Below are 12459 nucleotides of genomic sequence, written 5' to 3'. Positions count from 1 at the left end.
TTTCACAGTGATCTTCTGTAATTTTTTCTACATTACTGTAGTAAAACCATGTTTTACTACTTTTTATACAGAGAGTATACGGAGAGTATACCATAACATGATTATCCTAAATGTTAAAAAATTAAGTGTATCAGCAATCATAAATCAAAGAAGAAATTTCTTAGAAATATAGTTATCTAGGTGACGAGGATCACTCGCTGCTTTGTGTAAGTTCCAGTACGAAACAGCGCGGGGGCGCACCTGTTATGATTTTCCGATGGTAAAAACAAATTATATGTTGTTGTTATCAATATATAGTTTTTGACCAGCGAATGGGTGCAAATGTTATTTATTTTTATTTTTTGTCCGTCATTAAAAAGGCGACGGCGCCTGCCGCTGCCAGGATCACATTACATTTTCATCTACAGGTTACAAACTAGTTTTTTTAGCTATATAGACGGAGCGCTCAGTTTTTCCTGTGGTAAAATGCATTTGGCCAAAATCTCATTTTATAAAAGATGAAATGCTACTATATGCCCAGGCTATTTAAGTGTTGGCTATGTATTGGCTATGACTAGATGGCAAATGCTAGCCCTCTCTCTCAGGCGACGTCCCACATGTCTCAGCCAGTCAGACAGACATCCAATAAATAAAATATGATTTATAGACATAGTGTTTAGTAGTACTTATTCAAAAAACAAGATATTTATTTACCCTTCGCAAAACTGTTCAGCTCAGCTGTTGTCTACTGTGCTGCTGCTGTGGAACTTCAGTTGATTCAATGAATATAGAGGGGGCGGAGTTATCAGCTTACTGACAGCTTGAGGATCGAATTAGATTTACACAAGCTCGTTTTAAGAACTTTCATTTGCTAAATATTTGTTAAACAGACATACAGACGTAAATGGTGACCAATAGCATTGAAAAAAAAAAAAAAAAAAAAAAAAACACCTCCAAAAAATGGGCACTTCGGAGTGTAAGGGCAAAAAGGGCATGTGCTCTGCACAGGTTGAGCCCTACCTGTGCACGTGCCTGAACGTTACACAAGCTCCACATTAAAAAGTGAATAGCGAACGTTTAGCTGGAATGACACATGTATGTGGTCTGTACACTGAATCGCTTGCTTTTACTGTGTGGGGTTTTAAATGTGTGGAGGCCGAATTTATCAAAGTATAGTTTCTAAACAAACATATACAACTGAGACATCAACCATGACGCTGAGATCAAACCTAAAAGATTAATTCGACAGGTGATAATAAACAGCCAATCAGAATTCACCAGCCTCGGACTGAGCAGTGCATTGTTATTATTATTTATGTATTTATTAATTAATTAATTAATTTATTTATTTATTTATTTTGTTTTACCACATCAACCGCTTTATTGCATAAACTCCAATCTAGAAACACACTTTGAACACTGATACTCTAAACTAGACGGCAGAATAATGACTGTATCCTCTGTGCGGTGCACCTGCCTCCTCCAGCAGCACTTGACACTGTTACATATGGAAACATTACAAAACAAATGTTGCAATATTACCGCGACAACCTCAAACCACGCATCGAACGCCTTTATTGATACACTGTGTACACTGTAACACGTTGTCAAACTTCCGTTCTGCTCTCACTGATGGATGCATCAGTCATACATCCAGTGCCTGACGCTTATGTCTCTTCTCGCAGTACAGTCACAGCAAGAGTTCAGTCCAACTTTACCTTCTTCAGAAGAAGACCGTGTCGGGAATAAAACACTGGCGGTGCGGTCAGCGGCACAACTGCTCCGGCCGGGATTTCTCGGATAATTCCATGATATGCGAAAGTCCCCAATTGAAAATCGCGGCGTCTAGTTGCCAGTTGGATTCTGTCCACACTTGTCCGCTTTCTCACCACCTCCACATGAGCCCTGAAGCTCCGCCCCCTGACTGAACGCGCATCAGGAGTGAGAGATGATGGGTAATGAAGTTCTGAAGCTCTAAACAGACAGACAGACAGACAGACAGACAGACAGACAGACAGACAGAGAGACAGACAGAGAGACAGACAGATAGACAGATAGACAGATAGACAGATAGATAGATAGATAGATAGATAGATAGATAGATAGATAGATAGATAGATAGATAGATAGATAGATAGATAGATAGATAGATAGATAGATAGATGATTTGGTGAAAATCTTGCACATCAAGTGTTTAATTACTCTTACAGTCATAGATTATCTCTACTTTACGTAAAAAAAAGGCAGGCACATGTTCTTTCTTTTTCTATAGATTGACAGTGAATGGGTGAGGAGCTTATGAGGTCATGACGTCTTGTTTCTTGGGGTAAAGTGAAGAGTGTACTTTATTTAATAATGTTAATAGAAGTGTACCATTCTTAATTATTGCATTTGCTTTGTATTCAATATTATATGTAATTTCATGCTTTGGTCTCATTGAATTTAGAAAGTCCAGAAAAAAAAAAAATGCACCTGATTTTTAAATGGTGTTTCAGAAAAATTATGCTTACTGATGTAGATCTGATTCATAGTAACCCTTAAAAATTCAGCTAAACAGGTTTACTATTGACGTGATGGACTACTTCCATGTGGTTCTACTTCTGTTCCTTTAAGTCTGGTTTTGACTTTTTAAAATCTGACCCACAAATCAAGTTGGTGATCTACTTTTTTTCTTTTTTTGCATTTGGCCTAGTAAAAACATTTTTCATGTTCATCAGTTGAACTGGAACACATTTCTGATGTGCTTTGGCACTGGCTTTTAACGGTGTTCCCTTGATAGAGGCTTTAAATGTGCTCTGGGCTGTTTATGAAATACGCCAAACTCACATGCGAATGCATTTCGGAAGAGGTTGCTAAGTGAAAGGATCAATGCAGTGGGTTTTAATTGAATTGGATGATTTTTTAATGGGGTGTATTAATACTGATGGGTCAAGTGTGCATTAAAGCAATTGGGCTGTTATAGGTATCAGTATTGGTCAGACAATGCTGAGGACTATTTGTATATGTATATGTATATATATAGAATTGGATAAAAATAGAATTGGATAAATTATAAGTGATGTGTGTGTGTATATATATATATATATATATATATATATATATATATATATATATATATTAAATATATATATATATATATATATATATATATATATATATATATATATATATATATATATATATATATACACACACATATATAATTTATTTATTTATTTACTTTCATATACACTGCCATTCAAAAGTTTGTGATCAGTAAGATTTTTAATGTTTTTAGCGAAATCTCTTATGCTCATCAAGGCTGCATTTTATTTGTTCAAAAATACAGGCGGAAAAACATTAATATTGTAAATATTATTGCAGTTTTTAGTATTGGTTTCGTATTTTAATATTCTTTAAAATGTAAATAATTTTGAGTATTTAAGTTTTCAGTTGATTTATAATTTCTTTTGATTTCTAAAATGTGATAGAGAAAAAGGCAACGAAGAAGTCTTTTTTTATATATAAAAATCTGATCCTAGACTTTTGAACGGCAGTGTATGTAATATTTTTATATATATTCAATGTATTATCAGCATATTAAAATGATTTCTGAAGGATCACGTGAGTAATTCCTGCTGAAAATTCAACTTTGAAATCACAGGAATACATTTCATTTTAAAATATATTAAAAAGAAAATAGACATTTTAATTTACAATAATATTTCACAAAATTACTGCTTTTACCGTACTTTTGTTGAAATAAATGCAGCCTTGGTCCACAAAATAATTATTTTTTTTAAATCTTACCAACCCCAAACCTTTGAATTGGTAATTTAAGGTCTGATTTCTAAAAGCTATGGCCAGTTACACAACACTCTTTTTCAGAGCAACATCCCAAAAATTTGCATTCCTGCTTCCCCAGCACAGCTATCACTCACATAAAGGTAGATCACCTAGCAACCTAATGTGCGCTCACACCCTGAGAATGATGTCTATGCCCAACACAGACACAATAGAGGCTCTTTATGCTTGTCATTCATCGTGTGCTGTATTCTGAACAGCAGGATGAGTAAGAGGGGCCATGAGTGTGGGTGGACTCGGGTCACTATTATCAAACAAAGGTGTGCGTCTTAAACTGGGCTCTTACCTTATTCTCCACCTGTGTGCATTTGTGTGGAGTGGAAGAGAACATCGAGTAAGCCTTTGAGATGGAAATATCTGCAGCTACAGCTGCTCCAACCAAAAATGGCCATACAGCCATCCCTTTGATCTACTGATGGATGCAACAGTTAACCCATGGAAAAACAATAATCTTCTGTGGAAAAACACTGCAGACAACTGTAAGATGGGACAAATGTCATTATAGAACAGTTGTTAGTGTTTGGACCACAAATAGAATTGGATAAATTATAAATGATGTGTTTAAATTAATAGTTTGCCCCAAAATAAAAATAAAATATTGCTGAATATTTACTTACCCACTAGCCATCCAAATTGACTTTGGAGGTTTGGAATAATTCATCACTTTTTCACCATCGGATCCTCTGCAGTGTATAGATGCCATCAGAATGAGAGTCCAAACAGCTGATGAAAACATTATAATAATCCACAATAATCCATCAGAATCCATTTTGTTCTGTCAAAAAATTTGAGGGGTGTGTAAATTGAGTGCTGACTGCAAAGCCAGTGAGGGTCAAACAGCCAATCTTTGTCAAGCTTGATTCATTTAAAGGGATAATTCCCCAAAATAAATAAATAAATCCGGCCATTAATTACTCACACCCATATTGTTCCAAAGATGTAAGAGAAAGGTAGTAATGACAATGTTAAAATAGTCCACCACTAATGTCAGGATAACCAATGATCTACTGTTGGCAGCTGACTATGGCATTTAACTATACTTGTCCTACTTGACTTAAGCGCTGCCTTTGATACTGTCTCACATAACATACTTATCGACAGATTCGTTTCCATTGGTATTACTGGCACTGCTCTGTCTTGCTTTAGGTCATATCTATCTGGACGCAGTCAGCGTTTTCAGGTTTTAGTTCAAGAACATCTACAGTCACCACTGGTGTTCCCCAGGGTTCTGTTTTGGGCCTGCTTCTTTTCATTAGATACAGTATATGCTCCCTCTTGGTGATATTTTAAGGAAAAATGGTATTCATATTCACTGTTATGCAGATGACACCCAACTTTACCTGTCGGCCAAACCCACCAGCTCTTTTCCTCCGCCATCTTTGTGAAGCTGTTTAGCTGAATTTAAAGACTGGCTTTCAGTGAACTTCTTGCAGGTAATTGGCAATACAACAGAGGCTCTGCTTGTTGGCACTAGACCTGTTGTGTCTAAATCTAATTGTTTTTCTTTACACATCGACAATACTGCAATCTGTCCTTCCTCTCAGATTAAAGGTTTGAGTGTCATCATGGATAGCACACTATCATTTAAAGCTCAAATTAATAATATCACACGGATTGCATACTTCCATTTGCACATTATAAATCGTCTCCGTCCCTTTCTTTCAAATAATAATACTGCAGTCTCATTCACGCATTAGTCACCTCACGTATATACTACTGCAATGCTCTTCTCACAGGTATTCCCTCCAAATTGCTGCATAAGCTTCAATTGGTTCAGAATTCTGCAGCTCATGTTCTCTCTAGAACACCTTATACTGATCACATTTCTCCAGTTCTCCAGCAACCTCACTGGCTTCCAGTAAAATATAGAGTTGAATTCAAAATATTGCTACTCACTTATAAGGCACTTCATAATCTTGCACCACAATACCTTACTCAACTTCTCCAGGTTTACACTCCTCACGTGCACTTAGATCTTCATCTTCAATTTCTCTTGTGGTACCTCGGATTCGACTTACTTCTATGGGTGCCAGATCTTTTAGTTATGTTGCCCCCCGCCTATGGAACTCTCTTCCCTCAATATTCGCAATAGCGAGTGTTTGTTGACTTTTATATTTTTATACAAGCTTTTTTATAAGATGTTTTATTGAGACTTAAATGCACTTTATATGTACTGCTGTATGTTTGATATGTTTTTTCTCATGCAGTGACCTGTATATTGCTTGTAAGGTGACCTTGGGTGTCCTGAAAGGCGCCATGAAATAAAATGCATTATTATTATTATTATTAATGTCACATGGACTATTTTAATTATGTCCTTACTGTCCTTCTCGGCCTTGAACTTGGTAGTTGCATTACTGTCTATGAGCGTCCGAAATATTTTGGATTTCAGCAAAATTATCTTTATTTGTGTTCTAAATATGAAAAAAGGTCTTACAGTTTTCGTCTTCATGATTTAAATGGACAGCTTGGTCTCGTCTGGGTCTCAGGTTTTTTTTTTATAATACTTTTATTCAGCAAGGACAGTAAAAATCTTTATAAACTTAAAAAACTAAAAAGTTAAATAAAGTCATAATGAAAAACTATTTTCAACATTAAAGCTGCAGTAGGTAACTTTTGTAAAAATATATTTTTTACATATTTGTTAAACCTGTCATTATGTCCTGACAGTAGAATATGAGACAGATAATCTGTGAAAAAATCAAGCTCCTCTGGTTCCTCCCAGTGGTCCTATTGCCATTTGCAGAAATTAATCCGCTCCCAGTAAGAAACAACCAATCAGAGCTGCGGTCCGTAACTTTTTTTTCTGTTCAAGATTTAAAAAATGTATATAATAAGCGAGTACACCATGAATCCATTTTCCAAACCGTGTTTTGAATCATAAGGGTATATAGGTGTTTATATTCTGACTATTTTAGATTGCTTCGGGGGTACCGCAGCGGAGTAACCCAGTACCGTTGTGTTTCTTCATAGACATAAACAGAGAGAAGTAGTTCCGGCTACGATGTTCTTCCGCAAGATGCAAGAAGTTCTGTTTAGTAACCACTAGAGCCCCCTTCCTCAAATCTTGCCCTGGAGGTCCAATGCACTGCAGAGTTTAGCTCCAACCCTGATTAAAGTCACCTGTCTGCAATTTTCGAATGATCCCAAAGACATTGATTGACACTGATTAGCATGCTCACGTGTGTTTGATTAGGGTTAGCGGTAAACTCTGCAGGAAAGTGGATCTCGAGGTCCAGATTTGAGGATCCCTGTGCTAGAGCGTCAAAAGTTACCGACTACAGCTTTAATAATAAAACGAAACACTTCTTGAGCGTCAAACCAGCATATTAGAATGATGTCAAAAAGATCATGCAACACTGAAGACTAGAGTAATGATGGCGAAAACTTTTTGAATTTCTTTTATTTGTCTTCTGGGAAATTTCTGTAGCCCCTGAAGGGAAGTACTAAATGAAAATATATATATATATATTTTTTGCAGATTCTGAAAAGGGTATATTATGGAAGTTCTAAACGGCCATGCATTATAATTTTTTTCCTTTTTGTTTTCTCGTTTTAACGACTTCATTTTCTCGTTATCTCGACATAACGAAGTTCGTTTTCTCGTTATAACGACTTAATTTTCTCGTTATCTCGACATAACAAAGTTCATTTTCTCGTTATAACAACTTAATTTTCTCTAAGAAGTTACAAAACTGTGCCAGCAGGTGGCAATGTAGACCTGAATATAACTGATGGGGTGTTGTATACTATCCACTTCCTTCCTTGTGATCACTATAATTAGTGCAGTCTTGCTCATTACTGACATTTAATTGATTCATAAATGTTAAATGCTTGAATCAATATGGTTATTTTGTGTATTAAGTTCCTGCTAGATGCATGAGTTTCACCAACGCGTTCTGTGTCATAAAATAACTGCTTATCAAAACCAAGGTTGACTTCACTGTATTCTGTTTGCACCTATATCTTTATTTGTGAACATGATTAGGTAGTTAATAAGTGGAGATGTTCTGTTTATCTACAGTAATCTATCTTGTCTAATACTTATCTAATGGCGCGGTGTTGCCATTTAAACATGTTAATTACAAAAATAAAACGTTTGTTGTACTGTCTCTGGAAAAACCAACAGTGATTCATCAGCCTTTATTTATATATTGTGTAGACGTTATTACCTTGGCGAAGCAAAATTTGCTGAAATATAGGCTACAGTAAGAGCGCTGCATGGTTGTCCATCAGATGCCTGTCAAAGTTGAGTTTGTTACTATAGCAACAGTAAAACTGTCATGTCATTATAACAAGAAAAAAAACGTTCGTTATGTCGAGATAACGAGAAAATTAAGTCGTTATAACGAGAAAACAAAAAGGAAAAAAATTATAATGCGTGGCCACTTAGAACTTCCGTAGGTATATTCAAATAGAAATGTTATTTTAAATTGTAATAATATTTCATAACATTACTGCATTTGTTTCTGTATTTGTGATTAAATAAATGCATCCTGAGTGAGCATAAGTAAATATATATATATATATATATATATATATATATATATATATATATATATATATATATATATATATATTATAAAAAAATTATATGTTGGTACACTTATGGGGTTTAATAAGATTTTTAATATATATATATATATATATATATATATATATATATATATATATATATATATATATATATATATATATATATATATATATATATATATATATATATATATTAAAAATCTTATTAAACCCCATAAGTGTACCAACATATAATTTTTTTATAATATATATATAAAAAATATACGTTCTGTCAATACAGAACGCAAAATAGAGATTTTTGGTTTCAGATGTAACCATGTCACAATCAGCATGTTGTTACACTTATGGGGTTTAATAAGATTTTTAATATATATATATATATATATATATATATATATATATATATATATATATATATATATATATATATATATATATATATATATATATATTAAAAATCTTATTAAACCCCATAAGTGTAACAACATGCTGATTGTGACATGGTTACATCTGAAACCAAAAATCTCTATTTTGCGTTCTGTGATGTGATGTGAACCACCTCTAAACTGATAATAATTTGAGACAGCCTCCACCCACTGCTGTATCACAACATATAATGACATGAACGATGCAAATGAACCAGAGTTATGTGTCCTGTTCCACCCTACAGGACAAAGTTCTTCCTCACTAAAAATAAAAGACAATTATACTGTGATAATGGCTCTGGTCTTCCCAGAGGAAATGCTCTTATTAAGCGAGCTTCAGCATTACTCTAACTGGGTCTTGTAGCTTATTGCTCTGCGAGTCAGAATTGTCATTATTAAGCCATTATTTAGTTAAGAACCATGCATAATCCACAGTTTATAAGTTCACATGTTAAAAGAAGCATAAACACATGCTTCGAGAGATGTGCATCGCCTTATCATAATCTAAAATCTGCACGCTCTAGATGAGGTAACTATGGAAATGAATCATTTGTACTCATCTGAGATATGATATCTTAGGATGCAGCGCAGACAGACTCTTCAGAGAGATCCAGTGGAAGGCTTTTGAAATTAAAAAGGCATCACTGTTAATATATTCACTCAATTTCCCCTCATCAAATCAGGCCTGTGATCTCGCTGTGAGCTGTTGCACAATACAAACAGCTGAGTTTAACGTCACTTTCTTTCTCAATTCCAGATGACAGGAGCTCCAGTGGTCTGTGCTGGAAGAATAAGAGCCGATTAGCAGGTTTGAGCTTCCAAAGCTTCATTAACTCACTATTAAGCACTGTGTAATTTGACTGTCACTAATGGCAGCGTGGAGGACAGGCATGACTGATGAGAGGAAACTAGGCTCAGTGTGTTTCTGCAAAGGAAGAATTAGAGAATGTTAAACAGCGGAGGACAAGCAAAGACAGAAGAGATTAGATAGAAGAGAGATTAGAAGAGAGGTTACTTTTAACACAAAAATATGGGCACTTGATGATTGGATTGAGTTCATGATCTTACCTCTGGATATCAAACCCATTACAAGAACATAATGCATGCAATAATTAAATTGTGTACAATAAAGGGATGTCTTTAAGGAATTTCTAGCAGGTCATATCTATGGTGTCTATAATATGTACTGTATATAGCTCATACTCATGGCATAAAAGTTGCATCATTATCTGGGCCACTGGAAATTTTTTTTTTTTTTCATGTTGCAGTGAAATTCTCCTGATAATGTTCTATATAAATATATAAGGCAACATGGTTTTAAACTCGGCTGCACTGAACTCCAGCAGCGTGGACATTAACCCAGTGTCTTGAAGGACACACTTGTTCAGGATCTCAAGCTAGAGAAAAAAAGGCCAGTCAACAAATACAAATGCATCTTTTCTGGGATCACAAGTTTACTACCTGTTTTCTTTTCTTTTTTACCCATTCCATACCACATTTTATAAATGTACGCATATGTAAGCATTTTTTTAATGATCAAACTTAACATATATTATTTTATGTGCATTTTATATATTTTATTAAATATATTATTTCTATACAAAAAATATTGCATTTTACAAATGATAAGTATTGCTCATTTATTATTATGACTGAAATGACAAATAATGATTGTTGTTGAGGATATTAAAATATTTAAAATAACTATTTAAAATCACCCACTCTTTAAAAGTAACACTATTTTAATATGGTAATAATAATAATACATTATTAATACATATTAAGCAAATATTAATGACAATATTAAAAATATTGTTTTTTGTTATTTTCTTAGTACATTTCTTATTTAAATATAAAATTAAATAAACTTTAATAATGATAAATATTTGTATAAATTATTATATAATTATTTCATACTAATTATTGCATTTTAGGTGTACTGTGTCACGTTAATGGATTAATAAAAAATAACAACTAATGATTATTAATGTTAATAAATTATTTCAAATCTGAATCTTTATTTATAAATTATAAATCTGCATATGTTAAAATGTTATGTAATAAAATAATAATAATAGTTTTGAAATTATTAAAATATAAAAAATGTAAACATAAAACAAAATATTAATGAACAAATAATAATAAATATGAATAAAGTTGAATAAACTTTTCTTTTTTAGTTTATTTCTTTCTTTTTTATTAATATAAAGATATTAATAACTCAACTGTCTTCTGAAAAACAGGAGAGACAAGCACAGTACACAGTGTCAGAGGTAGTGTCCCTCTCGACGGTGCAGAGGTTGCCATCAGTATCACTCAATTTCTCTCTATCTGAGGAGAAAATGTGACCTCACCATGAAAAGACACTAGTCAAGACCTTGACATGCCTTTCTTTGTTAGTCAAACCCTAAGTGTTCAAGAGGCTCAAGAGGCAGAGCTTACACTTGCTAACTGAGCAGAGAATTACAGATTTCACTCTTCAGCAATCGTTGCTAAACACTCCAGCCTACACGCGCCGTCCAGTCGATATCACACATCCCGTTACCATAGAGACCCGGGAATGTGCTCACTCACCAAACCTAGTGACTCATGAGACAAAAACAGGATTCGGAGAGTTTGCCACAATCCTCACATTCTCAGCCCATCCAAGTGCAAGGAAAAACAATCACAACACAACACAACCAGCAGAAGCACCATGCACTTCAACATTTTCAGAAAAGTAGCTGAGCAATATGAGCTTAATATTTCAGTCCCTATAATCTTGAAAATGGCTTAAATCCTTGAGAAAACAGTTTGCACATTTAGATCAGCATACACCAGAAACAGGGACTTAAATACTAAATGTTATAAATGTGTGTGTGTGTGTGTGTCCCAGTGTATAAAATCCTAAACATGTTGTATTATAAATTAGAAATACATTTTATTTTTAGGTCCCTGCCTCTAAAATACGATATTTAAATACATCAATTTATAATATCAACACAATTATTCAGTATGATAAATAACAACATATTAATGAAGAAAAAAAAAGCACTCAAAAATGTCTATTGACTGAGATTTACAACAGGAAGTTCAGTCCAATGCATGTAACCAAACCTGAAGTTCAAAGTGCCACTGATAAAAGAAAAATCTGCTCCTACCCAGCATGCCTTGTGCTTTGCTCTGGTTTCTGGTCTCGGTGCTAATTAACCCAGATGTGGATATTAATATTGCGATGGAGATGAAAGTGGGGCTGGAGTTGAAATGGGGCAGATTTAGAGGCGAGGGGGCAGATTTCAGGGTGGCGTCAGAGTGAAATGGGTCACTCCCACCCGTGTGTGACAGGAGACTAAAAGCTGTTACTATATTAAAACACCCATGGGCACTTTTTAATTGCTCATTACCCACTAGGATAAAGTGAGAAACCCAGACTGCTCTTAAAGGAGACATTTACACTCAAAAGACAAGATGCTGCCGTTGTTGCACGTTTTGGAAGAACCAATAGTTTGTTTAACACTGTATAATAACCTGCACTTTGTTAACACTGCAGCAATCTGACTTTAGTTTTGAGGTGCAAAGCACAGAATTCAGTCTGATCATAAATAAGGTTCATCATTTTATTGTCAACCCTACAATGGATTCTAAAATATTACTATGTGAACCATGTTTGAACATGTGAAAAGTATAGATTTTTAGA

General features: G+C 34.3%; 1 protein-coding gene across 13 annotated transcripts in view; it reads right to left on the bottom strand.

Moving 5' to 3' along the window:
* LOC127968107 (inositol 1,4,5-trisphosphate receptor type 1) overlaps window positions 1-1877 on the bottom strand; it is a 131561-nt gene extending 129684 nt beyond the window's left edge. For 10 of the 13 annotated variants that reach the window (XM_052568998.1, XM_052569000.1, XM_052569006.1 and 7 more), the window contains exon 1: window positions 1698-1874. The gene's annotated coding sequence lies outside the window, so the exon portion shown is untranslated. Of the gene's footprint in view, window positions 1-1697 lie in introns of all 13 variants that reach the window. The other 3 variants (XM_052569001.1, XM_052569009.1, XM_052569008.1) reach the window with 2 other exon arrangements.
* Window positions 1878-12459: the final 10582 nt, after the last annotated feature.

This window comes from Carassius gibelio, chromosome B11, assembly GCF_023724105.1.
Source record: "Carassius gibelio isolate Cgi1373 ecotype wild population from Czech Republic chromosome B11, carGib1.2-hapl.c, whole genome shotgun sequence".
NCBI lineage: Eukaryota > Metazoa > Chordata > Actinopteri > Cypriniformes > Cyprinidae > Carassius > Carassius gibelio.
The sequence above is the reverse complement of the archived record's forward strand: the minus strand, read 5'-3'. Positions and strand labels throughout refer to the sequence as shown.